At 34.7% G+C, this 23,750-nt stretch overlaps 1 pseudogene; it reads left to right on the top strand.

The window, feature by feature from the left end:
- Positions 1-3,924: 3,924 nt before the first annotated feature.
- Positions 3,925-22,290, top strand: LOC149212660 (putative cellulose synthase A catalytic subunit 2 [UDP-forming]; annotated as a pseudogene).
- The last annotated feature ends 1,460 nt before the right edge of the window (positions 22,291-23,750 follow it).

Below are 23,750 nucleotides of genomic sequence, written 5' to 3'. Positions count from 1 at the left end.
TGGGAGCATGTTCCTTCAGAAACAGTCTAACCATTAGAAGGTATAGCTAAGAAGCCCACCTGACCAATCAAGAATGTTCATTATGAAGCATACGGATGTGAACATACCTAATAGCTCTAGAGTTTGATATTTGGAAATAAACTATGATTAGCTATAAATATCCAACAACTCCACCAATGGATAGATATGGAAGGAAGGATAATGAAGATAATGCAAAATCCATGAATGATATCCTATGTGATCTATAAAAATATGTGTTTTTCAAAGTGATGCATTTTGAATTGACAAAATATTTTTGGGACAAATTTAAAATGTCTATGAATTTGATGACATGATTAAGAAGGAAAACCTCCAAACTCATGTAAGAAAATTCGAGAGTGTAAAAATGAAAGACAAATAAAATTTTGTAGCATCTCATTTATATGGATGAAATTGTCAACACCATCAAAGGAACAGGAATTGGTGAACATGTTAAATATTTAGTGATTGTATAAAAGGTTTTAATTTCACTTCCATTGAGAATTGATGTCAAAGTATTCTATATTAAATAAATGAAGGAACTTGATGAGTTGAAAATAGATGAATTGCATGGGATTCTCATGGCATGTGAAATGAGGACCAGGAAAGAGATACCATCAAAATAGGAAGTAGCATTCAGAGCTTTAAACAAGAAAAGGAGTAGATATCATGAATCAAATGATATGTCTAGCCATGAATAAGATATAAAGGAAGTATGTTTTGTGAGAAAAACAAAAAATGCATATGGAAAATACAAAGGTAAGCATCCCTTCAAATGATTTACCTATGGAAAAGTATGTAATTTGTTGGCTAACTCTCCATATCTAAAGGATGAAATTAGTGATGATGGAGAAGACCATAATGTAATGAAATGACATAAACATCATCAACAAAAATTGGAGAAGCATGAAAATAATAAATCTTATAAGAAGGATGAGATCCTCTACCTAAAAGGGGGTAGGGAAATGTCTAAATAAATTAGTGAAATTAGTTCTGATAGTGATTGAGATGAAACACTATGGTAATCAAAAGAAAGATTTGTGAAGACATAGTAATCAAAACAAAGATTTGTGGTTTCTATGGGGCATCTTTTGGAAGAGTTTCCTCATTATTTGTTTTTTCATCCCTAGGTTCTCCATTCACCCTGATGAAATTATCCCAAGTCTGTTGGGTTTGCTGTAAAATCCTTATAACTTAGCAACTTAATTAATCCATGATTTCTTACAACTACAAAAGATTCTTTAGATTTTCCAACTCTAAGAGAAGTCTCATGCAAAATATATTTCAAGAAGAAGGGAATGTTTAGAGATACCTCATGTCTCAAATGTGTCATCAAATTAAGGTGGCGACCTCAAACCATGTTGAATATTCCATCACAAATAATATATATTTGAATTATTTATACCAGCTCCTTCCATGGTTCTAATGATGAATTCGGATTGTATCCCTTCTTCTTCCTCACTTGTTTTGCTATGTCATCTAAAAGTAACAAAGTTGTATATTTTAGTGAAGTGTGTGGTTCTTACCACTTCTATCCTTCCATGGTCAACCCTATGACCTCAATCATAGTGTCCTCATTCACTTGATCCTATAAAAAAATTACCATCGTGATTCCTATCCAATATCTGCATGAACTCCAACATGATTTCTCTGCCAAACCCCTGAATTCTTCTGAAATAGTGGATCCATATTATGTGATTCAAAATTTTTTGTGCCTCATCTGTGGCTCCCAAGTGGCTTATCTGATATCTAATAAATTCCCCCCCCCCCCCATTCCTACTATTGCAACTTTCTCTAGCTATTAAAAAATGGCCAGAATTTTGCACAATACTGAAATTGGCTTTGCTAGTTTCTCACATTCATAATTGGAGTTGCGGTAACAACTCATGAATAATGGCACAAAATATGGGAAATGTGACAAAAATATACTTACATTTTATAACCCCACCCCTCCAATCAATATAGCGATCATCAACAATTGTTTATCGTGTCAGTCTAATGGAAAGGAAGACATCAATAAATTATTCATTTAAAATAATAATGCAAGGATAATAGTTGTACCACTGTATGATTTTCCACATGAGACAGTAATGAAAGTCGTTGTTGAAAAGTCAATGTTGAAACAAGAGATTTCTTTTTGAAAATATGCAATATTTGATTTAATTATTAATCCACTTTGACACCCATGTATGTAAATAATGACATGGTAATGATGAAGAGAAAAAGTATATAAATCAATGTTGAAAACATAGTAATGACATTCGAATTTTATACCCCATAAATGTTAGTAAACGTTGTAGCAGTTATAAACACCCTCCAAAAATTTTTCTTAGCTTCATTTTGGAGCCTCCCTACCAACCATCGTTAACAACATGTCTTGCATTGTCAAGTACATAGACTTCATTTGTTTTTTAGTGGCTTGCTAGCCTGCGGATGTCAGTTTGCTTCACTCTCTTCACATGCTGCCATTCCGGACTTAAGCTAGCTTTTGGCTAAACAAATCCCTTATAAAATTGCACAACTATGGAGGGGAACCAGCCTTCCCTCCAAAAAATTGCAGAAATATGTTCGGTAACCTGTTGAACTCCAAAATTGTGCAGAACAGTTAGACAAGCTTCCTTAAGAAAACTACACAATTTGGCCCAGCACTACAGCTTAACCGAGAAATTACGCAATTCTGGGAAGCAGTCACATGCAGACCCCAAAAATTGTGCAATCCCTCAGGGATAGCCAAACCAGCTCAACCCAGAAACTGCGCAAATCCCTCTTCCAATCTTGCAGGCTGTTGCATGTGCCCTTAGGTTGACCGGTTCTACCCGGACCCAACAAACTTGATTTGCATGAATGGGCTTCTTTTCCCAAAAAAACAAAAAGAAACATGAAAAAATAATCCCTAGATTTTAGGGATTTATTTTTAGCAACTGGAGGTTACACCCAAAGATTGTTTTAGAAACTTCCCTCCCAGTGTAGCTTTTTCCTAGATTGTGGCATGCACATCATGAACCTCAAAATTATTTATTCGATGCTTTCGAGATCATTTTTCACATTGATCTTGGAGCTATGACATCCCACAACACATCTAGGAGTCTTTGGCACATCCATCTTAGCTATTTCTGGGTAAGTCTGGTTTACTTGTCTTTTGCAACATTTTTGTTTCTTTTTGTGTTTTGGCTTGTGTGAGTGTTGTCTGCATCATTTTTGTAAACAATTGTTGTATTTTGCATGCATGTTAGCCTATACAAGCACCATTTCAGTTTTCTTTTCCATCTCACTGTTGTCACATGCATGACACTGTTTTTCACTGATGGTCTTTGATTGAAAGACCCATTTCGCACAAATGCATGTTTTCCTGTTTTTTGAATATTGCATTCATTGTTTGTGTGCATGATCATTCACACATGCCTACACTGATTTTCAACATGCATTCAGATTCATATGTTTCTGTCGCCTCTTGGCGGGTATGGGCAACCTTGGCCTGGGCCTTGCCTTTCCTAGACAACATTGCACATTTCTGAGAGGGAAAGCTCTGCCTTCCTCCCAGAAAATGCACAAATTTGGCCAGACACTGTCCTCTATGCTTGATTTTCGTAATTTTGAGAGATAGTACTCTACTAGCCAAGAAAATTATGCAATGCAGTCCCTGGGCCTACATGCCATGTTGACTCAAATTGCGCATTGCACAATATCAGCACCTAGCAGGTCAGCCTGGATTGCACATTGCGCAATTCCATGAGTTAAGTAGCCTCCAAATAGTCTCAACTTCCTTTTGTGCAGTTATGGAAGTGAGTCTCTTGACCTCCCATTGAAAGTTGTGCAATCCTTTCCATTAGTCTCCTGGGTATGTTGCATGTCAGTCCTGAAATTTTTTTGTTTTCAATTGATAGATTGCTTGCCATGCATGTCACCATGTCTCAAGGTATAGAAGGTGTTCGTCTGTCTCTTAGCAGTTCCGGTTCAATGGCCTCCAAGAGAGCGGAGTCAAAGGACAACAACAGAAGCACAAATGGAGATGTAGTTGAGAAAGTGTCTACGAGTTTGTTGATTTACGAAGACACCAAGCTGATCATAGACAAAGACATCAAGCAAAATTGGCAGGATATCAATGATACTTTCTCAAGCACTTTTCAAAAAGATCTTGAAGACCGTAGCGTCTATGTGAACTTTCACAAGTCTGATTTGTAGCAGATTGCATGTAGATATCTCAAATTTCCATCCGTGGGCATGATACATTATATCATCTCGCACACTGATCTTGAGACGATTACGTTAAGCAGTGTAATTGGGACATAGATTTTTGCCTTCATGGCGTAGGACTATCAAAAAATGTACCACTTGTCAAAGCCGATGATCATAATGGAAGCACCCTTTAGCATACGCAACAGTAGTGCAAACTCAAAGGATATATTGAAGAGTTCGGTGAAGGAACTAGCCAAGTTCAGGATGACAACCAACCAGGTTTACAACACGTAGATATTGCAGAAGGAATATCAATACTTGGTCATATTTTTCATGCTACTTGTATGACCAAGAGAGCATGGAGACCTTCCTGCAGAGTTGGGTGATCACGTTGGACCAGATGGCCAGTGAAGGCACAGCGTGCAACTAGTCCGACATGTTGGCTCATAAGCTAAAGGAACAGGTGGCAAGAGCCCAACAGTCGCCTAAAGGTTAGGAAGCAGAAATATACACATCCGTATACATATTATATGTAATCTATGCCGATCAGAAGTTCCCAGGCTTGAAGTGGGCATGGACATCAGCAGAAACCTCTGTACATACTTATTGCAAACTTTCTTCCTAATGCAACTTCCGTGGAGTCATCACACAGTTGTCAGACCATTTTGTCACCATGGTGTATAAGATGATATTTGAGAAAGATCCACCTTGCATGTTGAAGGCAACAATGGAGGAAATGATTGACATAGCGAATTGGTATGCCTCACCTTTTGGCACCTTCATACGGAGGTACAATGTGAAGAAGGCTCTACATGTTTTACTGAATTTTTCCATGGACAAGCTCGTCATGCAAGAAGTGTCATACCACATCTTCACAAGACTATCATCTAGACTACATCAGAAGAAGAAGGCACCCTGGCCCACTTTTCCATTGTAAATCGGGTTGTACGAGATACAACATCTCAAGCATGCGGAGACCGAGACACAAGAGTTCAAAATTTTTATTTTCTGCACTAGAAGCTTCAATCGTATAACCCACATTTCTTTGTAAAGGATCATTGTGCAAGAGTGCAATTTCCTTGCATCAATGGGGTGTGTCATTGGGTTGAGGAAGACCCATGGAGATATTCTCACAACATCTACAGGCCCAATGAACTGATCGATATCACTATGGAATGGTTAGAGAAGTAGCACCAAGAAACATCTAGGAGAGCACCAACATCAGCACAAGCAGAAGGTAACATACTTGCATGTGACAAAGGCAAGAGAAATATTGTTGACACCACAAAGGTAGAACAAAGAAGACCCACTTGTAGAGAAAGCAGCTTTGTAGATAGAGACAAAGAGGCGAAAGCATGACAAGAGGAATGCGCAAAGGTAGAGACATAAACAAAGGATGGAGGAAATAGTGAACGAGTTGCAAGAGTTGAAGCAACAACTTCGGGAAGAACAAGAGCTGCGTAGATGGGAGAAGGAAGTGCAACAGGGACATACAAAATAGGAGGCGCAAGATACGCATATTGATGAAACTGCACCCATACAGGTTGTAGATTCATCCGAGCAGCTGGCACAAAGCAGTCATAGGAGCAGGACTTCACTCAAGAGATTGAACAGATACTTGAGAAAATTGATATGAAGATGGAGCAGACAGAGTTAGAACAAGACATTGACCTCATGCCTTACAACCAAGAGGTCAACCCACCGACTTCATCAAATCCGGAAGTCAAGCAAGTCCTAAGCGACCAAGGAGATAATGAGATCCTTGGAGACAATCTGGAAGTAGAGATGCACAACATATCATTCGACAAGTCACAACATAGAGTTTTGCAATCAGCAAAGTTTCTACTTTGGATGTCCACAAATCTCCTGCAAAGTTTGAGGAATGAGTGGTCATATCTGATGTGCACAACCATCTAGCAGCATTGGCCGATGCTACCAGAGCATATGCCGAAGACACCATCTCAAGTGTTCACTTCTTGATAGCAGAGAACAAGCAAATGGCTAAGGAGTTACAGAGGGGAAAGAAATGAGGAGAATAGGTTACAACATCTACCAGACCAGAGTTGAAGAATGTGATACTGGATCAAGTATCGTCCCTTGAGATAGTCATGCGGGTGTTGTATTCCATATTTGGTACCATGAACAAGGCAGTTTTCCATCTCAACGGTTGGTAGTAGCGTTGTGATAGGAGAGCATGTATATTGTCAAATTTTCATACTGTTGTCGACCGCATGTAAACATGGACAACACCCTCCAAAATTTTGGCCTACACTTAAATATCAGAACCTACTATGGATATTGTGATCGACTGTTCCTTAGTCACTTATTGGTAAGTTTATGATCTCAAGCTCCCCTTTTCAATCTTAAGAGTCATTCATTCTTTCATATTTACATAGAATGTGTCATCTTTGGGCATGGGAGTTATCGCTTGTCATGCAAAGGGAGATTTGATTTTCTTCAAGGGGAAATATTTATGAGAATGGGTTGTCCTCACCACATATACATGTTTCACACTCGTTTCACACACTCTTACACAAGTGTTGCATTTATCCTCCCAAAGTCTATTGCCAGAGTCACACTTATTGTAAGCTACCACAAAGGTTGTTGCATTAAGAGAAGTATGTGTTATATGTTCTGGATGGTCTATGTTGTATCTCTAAGTTTTCAAGTGTGTGATTATAGTCAAGTTTTATCACTGTTAACATCAGTTTCATTAATCCCACACTTAGCCAAATTTCAGAGTTTCCTTAGTAACCTAGCCTCATCCAACTTTCCTGAACTCTTCACTTCACATATGTAACCCTCAAGACTTTCCCTTGCTTGTTGGAACTGTGAAATGTGCAGAAATTCCAACCTCCCTTAGCATTCAAAACTGCAAAGTGATTTCCTCCAATCTCCTTCCCTCAGTTGGAACCCATTGTCTCAAGAAATTGTGTAGTTTTGTCCCTTCACTACCTAGTCTACCGTGCATCCTAAAAATGCATAGATGTGTCCTCCTAGGGCCTCATCCCATAGCAGTGGCTTGCATCCTAAAACTATGTAAATGTGTCCCCCCAGGGCCTCATCCCGCAACAATCATTGCCCACTGAAACTACACAATTATGTCTCCCAGGGGCCATGAAGAATGATGACATGATAGATGACTCTCAAGGAGCTAAGGAGAAAAATAAGAAGAATAGGAAACTGAAGGTATGAGAGAATATCAGTACCGCATGAAGAATCCATCTGATTCATAACCCTTTGGAGGCTAGGTATGGAAAACAAAGCACATCTTTTGAAATACACCTCTCAGTGTAGCTTAAAATGTTTCTTATCATTGTCAAATCATTCTGTCTTCAATACATTCATGGTTGAAAGAACTGAAAGTCATTCCATGTGTTTCCTCTTCATGTCTTTCTCTCTTTCACTTGTTTATTACATAGCTTAGAAGATGAAGAGTATTACCATTTGTTTATTTAAGCTACAGAGGTTGTGACCAACATGATCTTATGACTAACCAGGCATGATGCAAGGAATCCTAAGTGGGATGAAATATGTTTGATGATATGCATATAGTTAGTACACTCCTTTGCATTAATCCTTGCTTTGTATCTTACATGTACCCTCACTACTTGTCAGATTTGGCTACCTGCTGCCAGCAGTCTCTTAGCTCTTTCCTAACAAAGTAGGGGAAGGAATTTCCTTCAACCTGATTTATTCAAGGCTCTTCATAGAAAGTATATAGCTAAGAGAAGGAGATGTAGAATCTCACTATAAAACTCTTGAAAATACTTTGCATGTTCAAATCTATCCAAACGATTACGCTGCCACTCAACAACATTGTCAATCTTGGAAGACTCAAGAAAGATCACATCTCTAGATATTATAAACTTCTTATTCACCTTATCATAGAGATGGTATTATTTGGAGGTATGAGTATCCAAAGAAGATACATTTTTGACTCCTTGCACTAAGTTTTTTTTATCTGTTCCTTAGGTATCAAGGCATAACAGGAGGAACCAAAAACCCTGAGATGCCTCACTGAAGGAATGTGGCCATACCACATTTCATAGGGAGCCTTGTTTCTGATAGCATGAGATGGACACCTATTATTTATATACACAACACATAGAACCACATCAGCCCAAAACCTTATGAACTTAACATGTGAACTATGCCAAGTTCATAGTGAAAGTAATACATTCTAGTGAACTATGTGTTGAAAAATGCAGCAAGAAATCCTCAATTTGATTTTTCCTTGATTAAATTGAAAAAATTCAAATTTCCACATCAATAGACAACTTGAACGATGTTAACTTGTGTGACATGGCTTGTGTCACATAGTTTACTCAGTAAATTCGAGTTGGAGGAGTTAGAGTTCAGTTCTCCATATGTGATTGCTAGTTTGTAGCAATAAAGGTCGGCTTGTGTCACGTAGTTTACTCAGTAAATTCGAGTTGGAGGAGTTAGAGTTCAGTTCTCCATATGTGATTGCTAGTTTGTAGCAATAAAGGTCAATTATCTCAGGTTGTTGTCAGTTAAACTAGTTCTAACTTTTGGAGGAACTAGTGGAAGGTCATTTAAGCAGTGGGACTACAGTCAAACTTAGTGATCATCCAGTTAACTGATCAATCTATCCAAGATAGTTAGGGCATGTAGAGAAGTTGAGTTCCCTAAGGTTGGTGGAGATTCCGAGGAAGTTTTAATTTCTTGTAGCTCACACAGTTGCAAAAACTTACTATAACCATAGTGGACGAGGTAGCTTGAGTAGGAGCTTCTTGTGAAATTGGAGAGGGAATGATTGTTGGTAGAATTAATAGCCTACCAGCAGTTTTTTTTACACCACACTTCAATGTTTTGGGCAAGGTTTTTGAGGGTGGATAATTTTTTTTATACTTTTTGGTCATGCACGTCCTCACTAACTATATTGGGAGGTCTGTAATAGTTCCTTGCATGCACGTCCTCACTAAATATGTTTTGGGATGTCTGTACTAGTTCCTTGAAAATTCTTGTTTGTCAAGGCTTAACTACTTATGATCTTAGGTTCTCACAACAGTTCGACAGTTTATGGCACTCTCCAAATCACCATTCTTGAAAGGATCCAACAAAATGACTTGAGAGGAAGATGAGAAGGGCACACTCTTATTGGAACTAACCTAGAACTAGTGGAATTGGTTGGTCCCAATGGTTTTAGAGTTGTACTAGTCTAATTTGGTGGTTCAGATTGGCTAAGGTTGGTCTTGTATTGAACTGACCTTAAAACACCAAAGTGACTAGTTCTCTACTAAATTGACTGATTCTAAAGAATGTAGTGCAACATAGAATGTAGTTGTGGATATTAATCCAAAGTTCTTATTAACTTTACCATGTTCATAAATGATTGTTTTTCTCAACCTATCAATTTATAAATTTAAATTTGAGGACCAATAAGATAATTGATGGTCTTATTTGGCCTCTTCCCAAGGTAGAAAAACCATATCATTGATATTATTCATATAATATCTTTTTTCCATTCATTTATTTGATTCATATTTCCAAGATTTGAAACTAATGCTAGCATTAGTTTATAAACATTAAATGCTACCTATAACCATGAAAACACTAACCATAACCATGGAAACAATGAAGAGGGCAGATGGTTGTGTGCATGTTGGTGTGGTGTATAAGGAACAAGACACTTGTTGGTCTTCTTATTCTTCTCCTGAGAAAAATCAACGACTACATTCAGATTTAGTTGCAACTTCAGATTTCTTAGCAGGGTGCACAACCTCTCCTCTACTTTAGCTTGACAACCAAACTTCAACCAAGTATGCTAAAAAAATGTCATAGTCTGATTCTTGTAACACTTATCCATTAAGTAGAGCACTTACTGGAACAAAATACCATTATGGGGATATTCCATTCTAGTTCAACAAGTTATATGATGTGGAACTCTTCAAATAGAGAAAACAAAAGCTTTTTCACACTTATCAACTCTCCAGTTTTATTAACCCTTCAATCTTGTCTTCATGCAATCAAGCTTTAAAACAAAGCTAGACCTAATCCACTCCCATAAGGCATCATAGCCTATATGGGAATCTCTAAACCCACCCCATTGGAGGTGTCAATGTCAATCCTGATTTCATGTATCTATTGGACTCAAGACAAGCTCACATATTGATTAGTCCACTGATATATCAAACTTATCCTCACGCAAGTGAATTGGAATAGACTAGAGGTCATGCAAATGTTGAAATGAAGGTGTCGTTGATGGTGGATTCCATGCACCAATCCTATCTCATGTTGTTGTTTTTGGTACTTGCAGTATCATTTTAATGAAATGAAACACTAACCTTAAAATAATCAAAATAACCATTTGTGATGTCAACCTTGTCAATATTATAACTTCATTTATACTCTTATCACATGCTTATGTATTTTGTTCATTGTTGTAATGCAATCAATTTAGTGTTTAGTTACAAGTCATCACCATAACAAAAACCATAGCAACTTTTAACCTTTAAGCCTAATTATTTCCAACACTAGGATAATGTTTTAGTTTTCTCTAATATCATCTCTAACAAACCCAACACCTTGAGTGTTACCCAAGTGATGGGGTCAACTTCTTTGGAAACACACAAAGGGAGAGAGAGATATTATCACTTTGAAAGTTAACTTCCTTACGATAATGACTATGGGTATCACTTGAGATGAACCCAACACCTTGAGTGTTATCGAAGCGATACAGTCAACTTATCTCAAAACACACAGAGAGAGAGAGATATTATCACTTTAAAAGTTAACTTCCCTGCAATAATGGCTATAGGTATGACTTGAACTGTCATTTTTGTAGTGATGTAGGGTATAGTTTCACATAGACCAAGTGATGTAGGATGGGTTGAAAGGCTAGGTTAACTCAAGGTTTGGGTGCCGAGACTAGTGGATTGGTTCCTGGGGGTCTTGTAGCACCTTAGGGAGGTCTGTAAAGATTTGGTTAGTCGGTTCCACTTCCTTAACTGCACTTAGGGAGTTTAATCATATCATAGTAACTCTTCATCACATGTTTACCCCGGTGGACCGATTATCACGGGTAAATGTGGGAGGAGGGCGTTACATAATATAAATCCTTTATTCAAGTAGAAGCTTGTGTATTTATTTGTCTTATGTTTGCATGCTTATAATTTCCTCTAACTAATAAGAACTTATCTCCACTTCGTCATGTAAGAAAATTGTGTCTTGATTTGTGCAATGACCCACTCAATCATGCTAGACATAGGGTCATGACTTGTCTTACGGATGCTTGTTTACAAAGGGAGACCCCTCTCAACTCCTTTAATGAAATTTCTACTCACAAGTCTATGAAATATATCGGATGACTATATGGATGACTATCAGATTATCGCAATAGATTAACTTGATTGTGTGGATATTTGTCTTCCACACTATGTTATTTGTCTTTACTGGACATATTATTTATATGCAAGATGGATATTTTATTTCCCCATGGTATGTTGGTTTCTCTTGGATGTACTTTCAATGGTAGTTTTGGGTGCCATTGACAAAAAGTGTGGTCCTTGGTGCTCCTCCAATTGACCAACATACTTCACTGGTTCCTCCTTTCAGACTTTAGCCAAAAGACCCAATTACCTGCTTGTCGAACGATGTTGGTATCGGTACTATATTGTTCACTAAAATAACCTTTATTTCTACTATATCGTTGCAATTTTTTTACTCTTGGCTAATTCAATTTCTTTATTTCCTCTTGCCCCAAATTAGATACATATGTGTCACGTTTTCTTGTGAGATTTCAGTTATGAGATGAAGTAATAAACATACATATTTGTGAACACTAGGAAATCTACTGCATTTTGAAACTTTTTAGGTTGCAATTGTGATCAAACAATGTTGTGTCCAAACTTTATTTAATTTTCCCAAGATATCATATGCATGATTTAAAAGTAAAGACATATAGATAAACTAACTATGATATTCTAATATACTGTCAAATGTTCTGTGATGGTCTATCTCCAGGGCCGATGAATAGTTTGAATGTTAAACATGCAACTTCAGTAGTGGTTGAACTTCTTTTATAGTTTTTTGCACTTGAATTTAATTGGTGGCAAGGAAGGACATGGATTGCAAAGGCTTCCTTTTGAATGTGTGATCTGGATTTAATTGGATGTGATCCAATGGCTAGGAATTTGTTTTTTGTTGATCCATGTGCTTTGATATATTTTAATGGGAAATAGAATGGGTTGGGTGTCATTTATTGAAGTTATTGAGTTGGGTGTCATTTATTGAACACAGTGGGTTTAAATGTTATTGGGTTGGGTGTCATTTATTGAACACAATGAGTTTAAATGTTGAACAACACAGGAATTATGGTTGACATAAATTCACTTTTATTATGTGCAGGTATGGACATTTATTTGGGATACATAGCTTCAGTTCTCATGAGTGGGGGTTGACGTGACTGCTACTTTGTACTTCTAGAATAGACCATTTTGGAAGGATTTATGGTTTTATCTATTTTCTAGTTCGGTCAATATGATTTGTACTCTTAAGTATCAAGATACTATTTATGGATAGTTGTGGGCCCAGTCAATGTTTGGGGAAATTTTGGACATAAATTAAAACATATTTGCACTTAATATTATTTACTTTTGTTTAAATATTGGTGGCACAAGTCTCAACTTGTGGTTTGGTGGGACTAGTACTATATCAATTACTGGTCCCTGCACAACATTAGACATCTCTCCCCTAGATGTGGGATACAAGATGGTTTTTCATGTGAAACGAAAAACACTATGCTAGCCTACCAGATACTCGTTTCATGTGAAAAGAAAAACACTATGCTAGCCTACCGAATACCCATGTTGATGTGTCACATTGTTGATCATGTGGATGTATGGGCAATGAGTTGTTTCATTGTTGAAGATGCAAAGGGTGCATATTTTCCACATTATATGTAAATGTAAAAAACATGTATTTAAATGTGTTATATTCAAATGCTAAATTTTCGTATATTAGTATCTATCTATCATTTTAATAATGTTTTCCCATTAAAGATTTGGAAAATTCTATTTATACATTTTTTTAAAAGTACAAATTCCTAGTGCCGTTGTGAAGTAACTAACACCAAACGTGTTTCAAAATTTACAATATATTTTTACGTGTTTCATTTGGTGATGCATTCCTTACCGTGACGAGAGACCTCATATTTTTCAGCCAAATCCCTAGCCATCATGATTTTTCACCCAAATCCCTAGCCTATTTTTCCATTGATACCTAATTATTCCATTTCTCTCTCACTCAAGACTAATTATACCAGCATAGATCCATCTTAACCACAAATCTAACTTGAGAAGAGAAGGATCAAATTTCATATGACTAATTATACTAGCATAGATCCATCTTAACCACAGATCTAACCTGAGTAGATAAGGATCAAATTTCATATTGTGTAAACTTATTTGAGAGTGCAAAAAACAACCTAATTCATCTTTTGTTATTGATATATTTTTAAATATATGTCACTATTAATTAATATTAAAATATTTTATTGATAACCTACATTGGATATTTCATTCTATACAACATTAAAAAATTTTCTTTTAACATTTTTTTTCTATATATAGACATATATGAAGTTGATATCATATTAAATATCTTGCATATTTTTTTTGTACTTCTAATTACTTTACATGAAATTATATTAGGTTATATGGACAATTAATTAAATAAGCATAGTTTTTTCATTTTTATTATAGTCGACATTGTTTTTCTATACATTGCCTTCACATTGGATATTGGACTATCCAATGAGCATATAGACTCAACAATTTTTTTATTTATTAAATATTAAATATTATAAATTTCAAAGAGAAAATTAGATATATAATTTTGAATTTTCCACACAAATATTTTAACTTTTTATCTTTTTGGTTTATTAATTTTTCCCTTTTCATGATAATTATTTTTCTTCTCATGGTTTTTTTTGAAGGTCATAAATAAATATAAAAAAAAACTCATAAATAAATATTAATATCATTTTTTCTTTAACTATGGAGGGTCTTTCATTATTCTTTTTTCTCATAATAATAAAGAAATGATATTTTTTAAGTATTATTTTGCTAAGGCCTAAATAGTAATATCATTTTTTTAATTATTCTTTTTGCTCATAATAAAAAATAAATAATATTTTCGAAATATTATTTTGCTAAGGCTTACAATTTTTAAATTATTATTTTCCTCCTATTTAGTTTTTTAAAACATCTTAAATAAATACTAATATCATTTCTTTAATTATTTTTTTGTCATGTTTGTTTTTATAAACATCTTCAATAAATACTAACACTATTTCTTTAAATTTGATTTGAATCACGTGTTTAAGTAAACTTGCAATTACTTTCGCACAAGAAACTCGACCTCAAAAATATCAACTTAACACATGATAGAAAAAACATAAATATCGACTATCATCTCAAACCTCGCTATAACATCCAGTTGGCATACCATAAGAAAAAATCATTAAATAAAATTAACACAGCAATACATATTCCACTATTCCGTAACCACTACCACACATTAATAATTATTATATCAAGTACTTGGATTTGATTAACTGATGTGAATTTTTCCCTAAGGTCTCAGTCCTCGTGATATTGAATGCATAGCCTTGAACTTGACAATTTGTAACTTTGTGTTTGGAACTCGGATTATTTTTTTGTTTTGGTGATCTATGTTTTGCCAACCCAACTTTGATCTGATTCATTTACATAATATTATGCGTAGGTGTACCATTACCCATTCTCAGTTTTTCTAGAACCGAGGTGACCTACAACCCTTCCACCTGGTCACAATCATTGTTTTTTATTTCCATACCCTTAATCACATAGGTTGGGTGCATGAGAGGGGATTTAGGGTAACCAACTACCCCATTCCCCGCTACAGTCAGTCATTTGCACTCCATCTATTCGAAGGAGGAGGTTCCACTATCGAGGGTTTCGTTTCCTGGTTTTTACATAGAAAGTTATGCAATTCGTCATTCAGATGTATTTCTTTGGCCTTTATTTCTCCTTTACATTGAGTCGAATGGAAGAGGTACAATGTTTTATGCAAGAAATTTAGTAGAATGGGTTCCAGTTTGGTTACAACAATAACCCAATTCCTTATGATATGTTCTTCCTAGATTTGAGTTTGGGCTAAGCTCAGTTGGAATGATGGAACCTGAAAAGTGATTCCTCTTCTATGGCAACATAACTAACTCCCCTCAGGTAAATCCCTTATATTTTTCTGCTTTCCTCCATGATTTCACACATATACTTCCTTTAACTGTTCGTTACTCATTTTACTGTCATTCCTTTCAATTGCAGGTTCTCTTGGACTGAGTTCGGTGGGACTGGGAGGAGACAGGGTTCGATGCTATTATTTCAGCTCCCATGTATTTCCTATTCTTACCTATTCAGCCACACTTTGTTGTTTGTAATGCCAAATGTTGCTAAATTCTGTAGGCTACATATTAGGGTTTCATCTTGCCCTTACGGTTTTATTTTTATTTTCCTCTTTTGTTCTTCTGTCTGAGCATGACGCTGATCCCTTAATATCTACAACTAGTATTATTAATGTATACTATAAGTTGATCAAATCTTTCTAGAGAAATTTGCTCCCTGAATTTGTTGCATGGCACATTTTGGCTTGTTTTGGTGTAACAATTTTATCTACAATCATAAAGATGTGGGTTTTAGAAAATGTAAGCGTTTTGTTAAGCTTTCTGGTACTAAGGCTAAAACTGTGCATTCCTTCAATTTTTGTTGTAATTCTTTTTTGTTTCAATCCAAGTTTTATATATATTTTGTATAATTGGTTCTATTTTCTTTTGTTTGTGTGAATTACAAGTTTCTTTGCTCAAGACCCCATGTATATAGAATTACCAGGTCAATTGTATATTCTTTTTTTTAGTTACAGGATACAAGGAGGGCAAGCTTATGTTTTGATAACCCTTATTTTCTGTTTGAAATTAATTTATCATAAATAAATAAACCACAGAAAAATGTGTGTTTTTTATTCTCAAGTTAATCATTTCGAAGGCTTGAACACATCTTCATTTTGGCTTTAACAACTATTAGTTTCCTTTTTCCATCCTTCCACCGTAAATAAGTTATTCATCTATGTTTATTTTCCCCTGTCTCTGGACTATTCCTTCGGCTGTCAGTAACTGACCCGGATTGATGACTAATTTGGTGTAAATTACCCACAGGTAATTTTTTTCTGGTCATCCAATGCACTTTGTGAGTTTATGGTACTATAGAGGCTTACTTACAGGGAGTCTACCAACTTCGTTGTTTCAACAAAACTTTTGGATCTTTGTTGTTTACAGTCTCCCATAAACCCCTTTCCTCAGGTACTCAGTGCCGCTACAGATCATTCCTAAGTATGATAATTTTTTGACTAAATGAATTTAAAATACAATCAATCATAGATAAACATTTATTTTCAAGAAAAGAACACAAAATAAAATTTCAGCTAGTTAAACTTCTCGAAAATTTAACTAGATTCTCGTTCTTTGACAAATTGAGCTTTTGTCCTGTTGAATTTTGTAGCAAAGAATCATTTTTAAGAACTCGTGATGAAATTACTGTTTCCTATACAGAGGAGCTCATGGCCTATAGGCTGATGCATTGTCTGAGCTCCTCTACATCACTTTGACTAACAATGGCAGCAACTAGAACTTTTTCTTGTGTGGTTCTAGATCCCATTCTAGAAAAGGGTTTTTTGAGTGCGAGTAGTTGTAGTTTGTTTGAACTATATTACTATCTTCTTTAATTAATATGGAGATATTATTCTAATCTGCTTTGAACTTATTGTTATCTCTGGTACCTATGTTGGTATGATATTTTCATTTGTGGCTTTACTAGTTTGTGATATACGATTATTGTTTTCTTACATCTGAATATAATACACATATTTTAGGCTTCATGGAAACATGGTAATGCGCTGGTTGCTTTCTTCCACAAGTCATTTATCTTGTAACCAATCTATTTATCTTGTAACCAATCTTTCTAATTCTTTTTGTTTTTCATTTTCATTTTTGTAAAGTATGATTAAGAGAATGCTTGCATTCTCGAAAAGGGATTGTTGAGATTGTTTATGTGCACAAAATGTCTATTTTTGGCTAAAGAATATTGGTTGGTTGTGTACTTGTTAGGTATGGCCCGTTTAGACCTTGGACTCAATATATTTTGGCTAGAATTGGTGTTCGCTGGCAAAGAATGTGGTGGCAGTATGCTATAAATGCAGTCCTCGCTGATGTGCTTTCTGCGTCGCACTTCTTGGATTTAATTTGGATCACGCCTGTATGGATCAACAAACTCATATTTTGTTCTACTTATGGAAGTTGTTTGTTTGAAACCCAATGGTGTTGGTGGCTTATTTTGATTTCTAGAATGACACATTTTATGTGCTATAGTTATTGGTTGGATATGCTTCTTCTATGAATCTAAACATAGAGGCTAAAATTATCAGAAATAATAACCACACTGTGCTGACCATAAGGTTGCAAAATTTTAACATACTTATTTACTGATATGTGGCGAATTACTACTCATAGCCACACTTATCATCATCTTGCTATTAGGTTATTCCATATTTTGCATGTCTAGCTTTTAAATGATAATCCTGTTTGTTCTATTCCATTCTTTCATGTGTCTGTTGTTATATTTCTCCCTTATTTAATACCATTTCCAAGGAAATTGTTAAGTTTCCCTTATTATTTGAATTCCGAAGCACTGAGAATGACTATGCAGATCGTTCTAATTTTACTTGCTTATCATTTTATTTGCTTGTAGCATTGAGTTTGACAATGGGTTGTCTAAGTATAGGATTGCTCGAAGAAAATACATTAAGCTCTAAAAATATGTTGGTGAGTATCTGATGAGTTTGAATGTCTTGATAAAATCCAAACCAATTGTAAGTAATTATGTAGTATCTCATTTGAAACCTCTTTCATGTGTGTGGTGAAAAATGGCATGGCTTTCTACTGAAACTCCAACGTAGCCATAGTGTCCAGTTCAGTAAAACAAATGTTTCTACATGTTTTGATTAGGGATATTATTTTTTCTAAGCTATGAGAGTTGCAATTTTTTTTTTTTTTATTTATATTTGTTATTATTATTTATTTAAAATATCATCAATCATTGATAAACATTTATTTTCAAGAAAAAAACACAGAATAACATTTTAGCTAGTTAAACTTCTGGAAAATTTAACTAGATTTTCAATATTTTGGAAAGTTTGTTGTTCTAAAAATTATATCAAGTACATAGACATAATAAATTTCCTCAAGAAATATTTAATCTATCAAATACATAGACATAAGAAATTTCCTCGAGAAATATTTAATCTATCTTCATCTGAGAAAATATTCACATATATTTTATCTGTTGTTATTTTTTGTTATCTGTTGTTATCTTGACCACAAATTTACAAAAGGGACCACTCTACCCTTCCAACAAGAAACTACCTATTACGCCCAGTCTTCTCCACCGTGCTCCTCAGTTCTAGAGCAGTCACAGAGTCAACAAATTTTCAAGAAATCTTTTTCCTTCCCCTTTTTGACAACGTCCTATCTTTTTTTTCTTTTCCAAAAGAAACAAGTAGGTATAATTGCCTTAACTGTCAACTTTCCGGTAAAAGAGAATTACTAAGGTTGCTTTTGCAAATTCAGGGACTCCACTAAATTCCAAAAACAGTTGAGTTAATTATTTTTTACTAATTCCCTTAGTGGTTAGATGATTTACAAATTCTACCACCCTCATTATAGTGTCATTATCCATCACTAGTTTTAAATTTCATAACAAATATAAATATAAATATAAATATAAATATAAATATATTTTGGTTTAGTTAATACATAACAAATATAAATATAAAATATATTTCGGTTTAGTTTACTAACTCTTTTTTATATAGTTGATTAATTTATTAGGCCTTAGACGTCGAGGAAACTAGTTTTTAACATCATAAAAAATATAAATATAAAATATATTTTGGTTTAGTTTAGTTAATTTTTTTTTATAGTTGATTAATTTATTAAGCCTTGTAATTTTATTTTATTTTATTTTTTTGTTATGCATATTTGTTTTTAGATTTTTCTTGCATATTTGATTGGTTTAAGTTGTTTAGAATTTTTTAGAAATTTATTAAAATCACATGTTTGAGTTGAAAATTCTCTAAAATTCAAGTGCTCTGGAAATTTAGAAGATTTTCTAAAATATAAATCCATATATATAATTAAAAACTAATTTTACATAATAAAAATCAAATTTAAAAAAAAAAATAATCAACGCAAAAGTCCAGAGACAACCATTCATTAGATTCATGTTATATTACTTAAATTTTAACATGTTACATTAAATTTCATGCTATTTAATTAATAGTTTTAATAGTTTTGTTGTCTTAATAGGGTTTGATTTTAATATTATTAAAAGATTAGTTATTTCCCATTTACAATTAAAAAATAATCAAATCATTTGTATGAAAAATTTCATAGAAATTATGTAAAAATGGTTTATTACACCACAAAAATTCTCTAGTGCACATAGACACACTTTTATCTATCTATCTATCTATCTCTCTCTCTCTCTCTCTCTCTCTCTATATATATATCTATATATATATATAACAAAAGACAATTTCGATTTTAACTTCTAGCCCCCTCCTACTCACCAAGTATTTTCCCAAGCAGAGCCAAAAAATTGTAATCTATGAAGAAATTAATTAAATGTTGTTTCAAAAATTTTAATCTCTAATCAAAATAATAAAGATGTTTCACAATCTTCCTTTATTCGAGCTATACACAGTAGGTGAGAAGTGATAAGAAGCTAATAGAAGTGATTGTTGAATCTACTACGGAGCTTTGTATTTGCAATGAATCATTACCACATTGAAGCCAAGAGGGCGAGTGGAGATGCTTAATCCCTTTCCCTTGGTTTTCTTTTTCTTTCCTTTAAGCATCTTTTTATCTTGCTTGCCTACATGCTGCATAGTAAAAGTCTGCAGTAGAAATATGGAATTTTGAAGGAATTTTTCTGAGTCTTTTTAGTGAGGATGTTAAACAAGAGAAATGAACACAGATTCGTAAATTCTACATAGTAAAAGTATACAGTAGAAATATGGAATTTTGAAGCTTTGACAGGTTTGACAGAGAAGGAGAGCCATCTCAGTTGGCCGGAATTGATATTTTTGTCAGTACAATGGACCCTCTAAAGGAGCCTCCTCTTGTCACAACGAATATTGTTCTGTCTATCCTTGTCGTGGATTATCCTGTCTATAAAGTTTCAAGCTATGTTTCTGATGATGGAGCAGCAATGTTGACTTTTGAAACCCTTTCACAAACTTCAGAATTCACAAGGAAGTGGGTGCCATTTTACAAAAAACACAGTATCGAGCCCAGGGCTCTAGAATTCTACTTTGCCCAGGAGATTGATTATTTGAAGGATAAAGTACAACCTTCTCCATTGCAAAAGACAATTGACAATTTTAACAAAAGACAATTTTGATTTTAACTTCTAACCCCTTCCTGCTCACCAAGTCTTTTCCCAACTAGAGCCAAAAAATTGTAGCCTGTGGTGAAATTAATAAAATCTTGTTTCAAAAATTTTTAATCTCCGCTGAAATTAATAGAGATGTTTCACAATTTTTGATTATTTCCTTTTTTTCGAGCTATACACATTAAGTGAGAAGTGATAAGAAGCTAGTAGAAGTGATTGTTGAATCTGTTCCCGTGCTGTGCCTTTGCAATGAATCATTACCACATTGAAGCCAAGAGGGTGTGTGGAGCTGCTCAATCCCTTTCCCTTGGTTTTATTTTTCTTTCCTACAAGAATTTTTTATCTTCCTTGCCTATATACTGAATATTAAAAGTCTCTAGTAGAAATATAGAATTTTGAAGGAATTTTTCTGAGTCTTTTAGTGAGGATGTTAAACAAAAGAAATGAACACAGATTCATAAATTCTTCATAGTAAAAGTATACAGTAGAAATATGGAATTTTGAAGCTTTGTCTGGTTTGATAGAGAAGGAGAGCCATCTCAGTTGACTGGTGTTGATATTTTTGTTAGTACAGTGGACCCTCTAAAGGAGCCTCCTCTTGTCACAGCAAATATTGTTATGTCTATCCTTATCGTGGATTATCCTATCAATAGAGTTTCAAGCTATGTTTCTAATGATGGAGCAGCAATGTTGACTTTTGAAACCCTTTTAGAAACTTTAGAATTTGCAAGGAAGTGGGTGCCATTTTACAAAAGATACAGTATCGATCTCAAGGCTTCAGAATTCTACTTTGCCCAGAAGATTGATTATTTGAAGGATAAAGTAAAATCTTCCTTTGTTAAAGAGCGGACAACAAAGAAGGAAAGTCCACAATAAAGTATCCAAATGTAAGAGCTACTTCTGTTGGTTTATTGGTTTTTCTTGCCCTTGACATCTTCCATCTTTTTTCCAATATCAGAGGGAATATGAAGAGTACAAGATCCGGATTAATGCTCTTGTGGCCAAAGCACAAAAAGTGCTAGAAGAGGGATGGACCATGCAAGATGGAACTCCATGGCTAGGCAACAACACTGGAGACCATCGTGGGATGATCCAATTATGAGATACTCATATTTTACCCCAGAGTCTTATCTTTCCTTTGTAGTCTATATGCAGTATCATAATTTTCTCACCCTTTTGTTAACATGCTTATAAATATGTTGAAAGTAATGGAAATTAGTACTATTGAATTTTTCACTTTCAGCTTCAGGTATTGTTAGGTAACAGTGGGGGACTTGACAATGATGGTAATGAATTGCCATGGTTAGTTTATGTATCCCATGAAAAGAGGCATGGTTTCCAACACCACAAGAAATTTGGTGCAACTAATGCATTGGTATATTCCTAGCTCTGTACACATATCTCTTTTTCTTCTAATTTCCTCATATCAAATTCATTAATTATTATGCTGACGCTAATGATTTCTATCCATTGCTCCACTTAGGACCGAGTGTCTGTTGTCATCACAAATGGCCTCTTTCTGTTGAACCTTCATTATATAAACAACAACAAAGCTATTCGTTAGGCAATGTGTTTTCTAATGGATTGAGTTCTTGGGAAGAAAACTTGCTGTGTAAAGTTTCCTTCAAGATTTGATGGCAGTGATCTACACGATAGATCATAACACTGTGTTCTTTGATGTAAGAAATTATGAACACCCAAAATGTTTTCTTATATGCAATTATGAAATTTTCATATAATTTCAGATTGGAATATTAATTCTAAAATCTTTGTAGATCAACTTGAGACGTTTCGATGGTATCCAAGGGCATGTTTATGTGGGTACAGGGTGTTGTTTTAATAGACAATCACTCTATGGTTATGATCTAGTTCTCATTGAGAAGGATATTGAACCAACGTGCTTCCTGAGATGTTGCTCGGGATCTAGAAAGAAGAGCAGAAAAGCAAACAAAAGGTATGATGTTGATAAGAAGAGAACAAAGGGAACTGAATCTACTATACCCATATTTAGTTTGGAAGACATAGAAGAGGTTGTTGAAGCTGATTCCAAGTCCAAACCAGTGATTGGTATTTTTTGACAACTCGTTTACCCTTAAACATTGTTTGCCCTCACCTTCTTTGAAATTGCATAATGCAGGATTTGATGATGAGAAATCATTTCTCATGTCCCAAAGGAGCTTAGAGAAAAGATTTGTCAATCTACCCTCATGGAAAATGGTGGTCTTCCACAATCTGCAAATCTTGCTTCTTTATTGAAAGAAGTCATTCATTTTATCCATTGTGGATATGAAGACAATTCAGAATGGGGAAAAGAGGTATGAGTAGAGGTGGATCTGCATCTATTTGATGATGCTGTTGATTTTTTTTAGTTCATCGAATTAGTTTTTTCTATAGTAAAGTTGTATAAACATTTTTCGTGAATGTGCATAAATTCTCTTTAGAATAAGCAACATTTTATTTAGGAAACCAAGCACCAGGCAACTGTTCTTGAAGTAAATATCTAATATGAATGGGTTCTCATATTTTGTGCAGAGTGGGTGGATTTATGGTTCTGTCACAGAAGATATTCTGATTGGGTTTAAAATGCATGCTCAAGGATGGATTTCAATATATTGCATGCCTGCACGTCCTACATTAAAGGGATTTCCACCAATCAATCTTTTAGATCGTTCGAATCAAGTGCTCTGATGGTCCCTTGGTTCTGTTGAAATTTTACTGAGCAAGCATTGTCCAATTTGGTATGGCTACACCAATTACAGAGGCTAGCATACATCAATACCATAGTTTATCCTCTTACATCCGTTCCACTAGTTGCATATTGTACCTTGCTAGCTATTTGTCTTCTTACGGGGAAGTTTATCATTCATGACGTAAGATTGTCAACCCTTATTGACCTTAATCTTGCCAAGATTTACTCACCTCAAGTTTGGCATATTGTACCTTGTTACAGTGGATTATAGTGGGTATCTTAAAATTTTCATGTCAACATTATATTGTAGGTAGGAGTTAACCTACATTACTATATGGTATTTCAAGGAATTCTTTTGG

This window comes from Pinus tabuliformis, chromosome 1_1 (genome assembly GCF_031772625.1).
Source record: "Pinus tabuliformis cultivar Carrire ecotype Pingquan chromosome 1_1, CPIR1, whole genome shotgun sequence".
Lineage (NCBI taxonomy): Eukaryota > Viridiplantae > Streptophyta > Pinopsida > Pinales > Pinaceae > Pinus > Pinus tabuliformis.
Note: the sequence above shows the minus strand (reverse complement) of the source record. Positions and strands in the feature narration are given on the sequence as shown.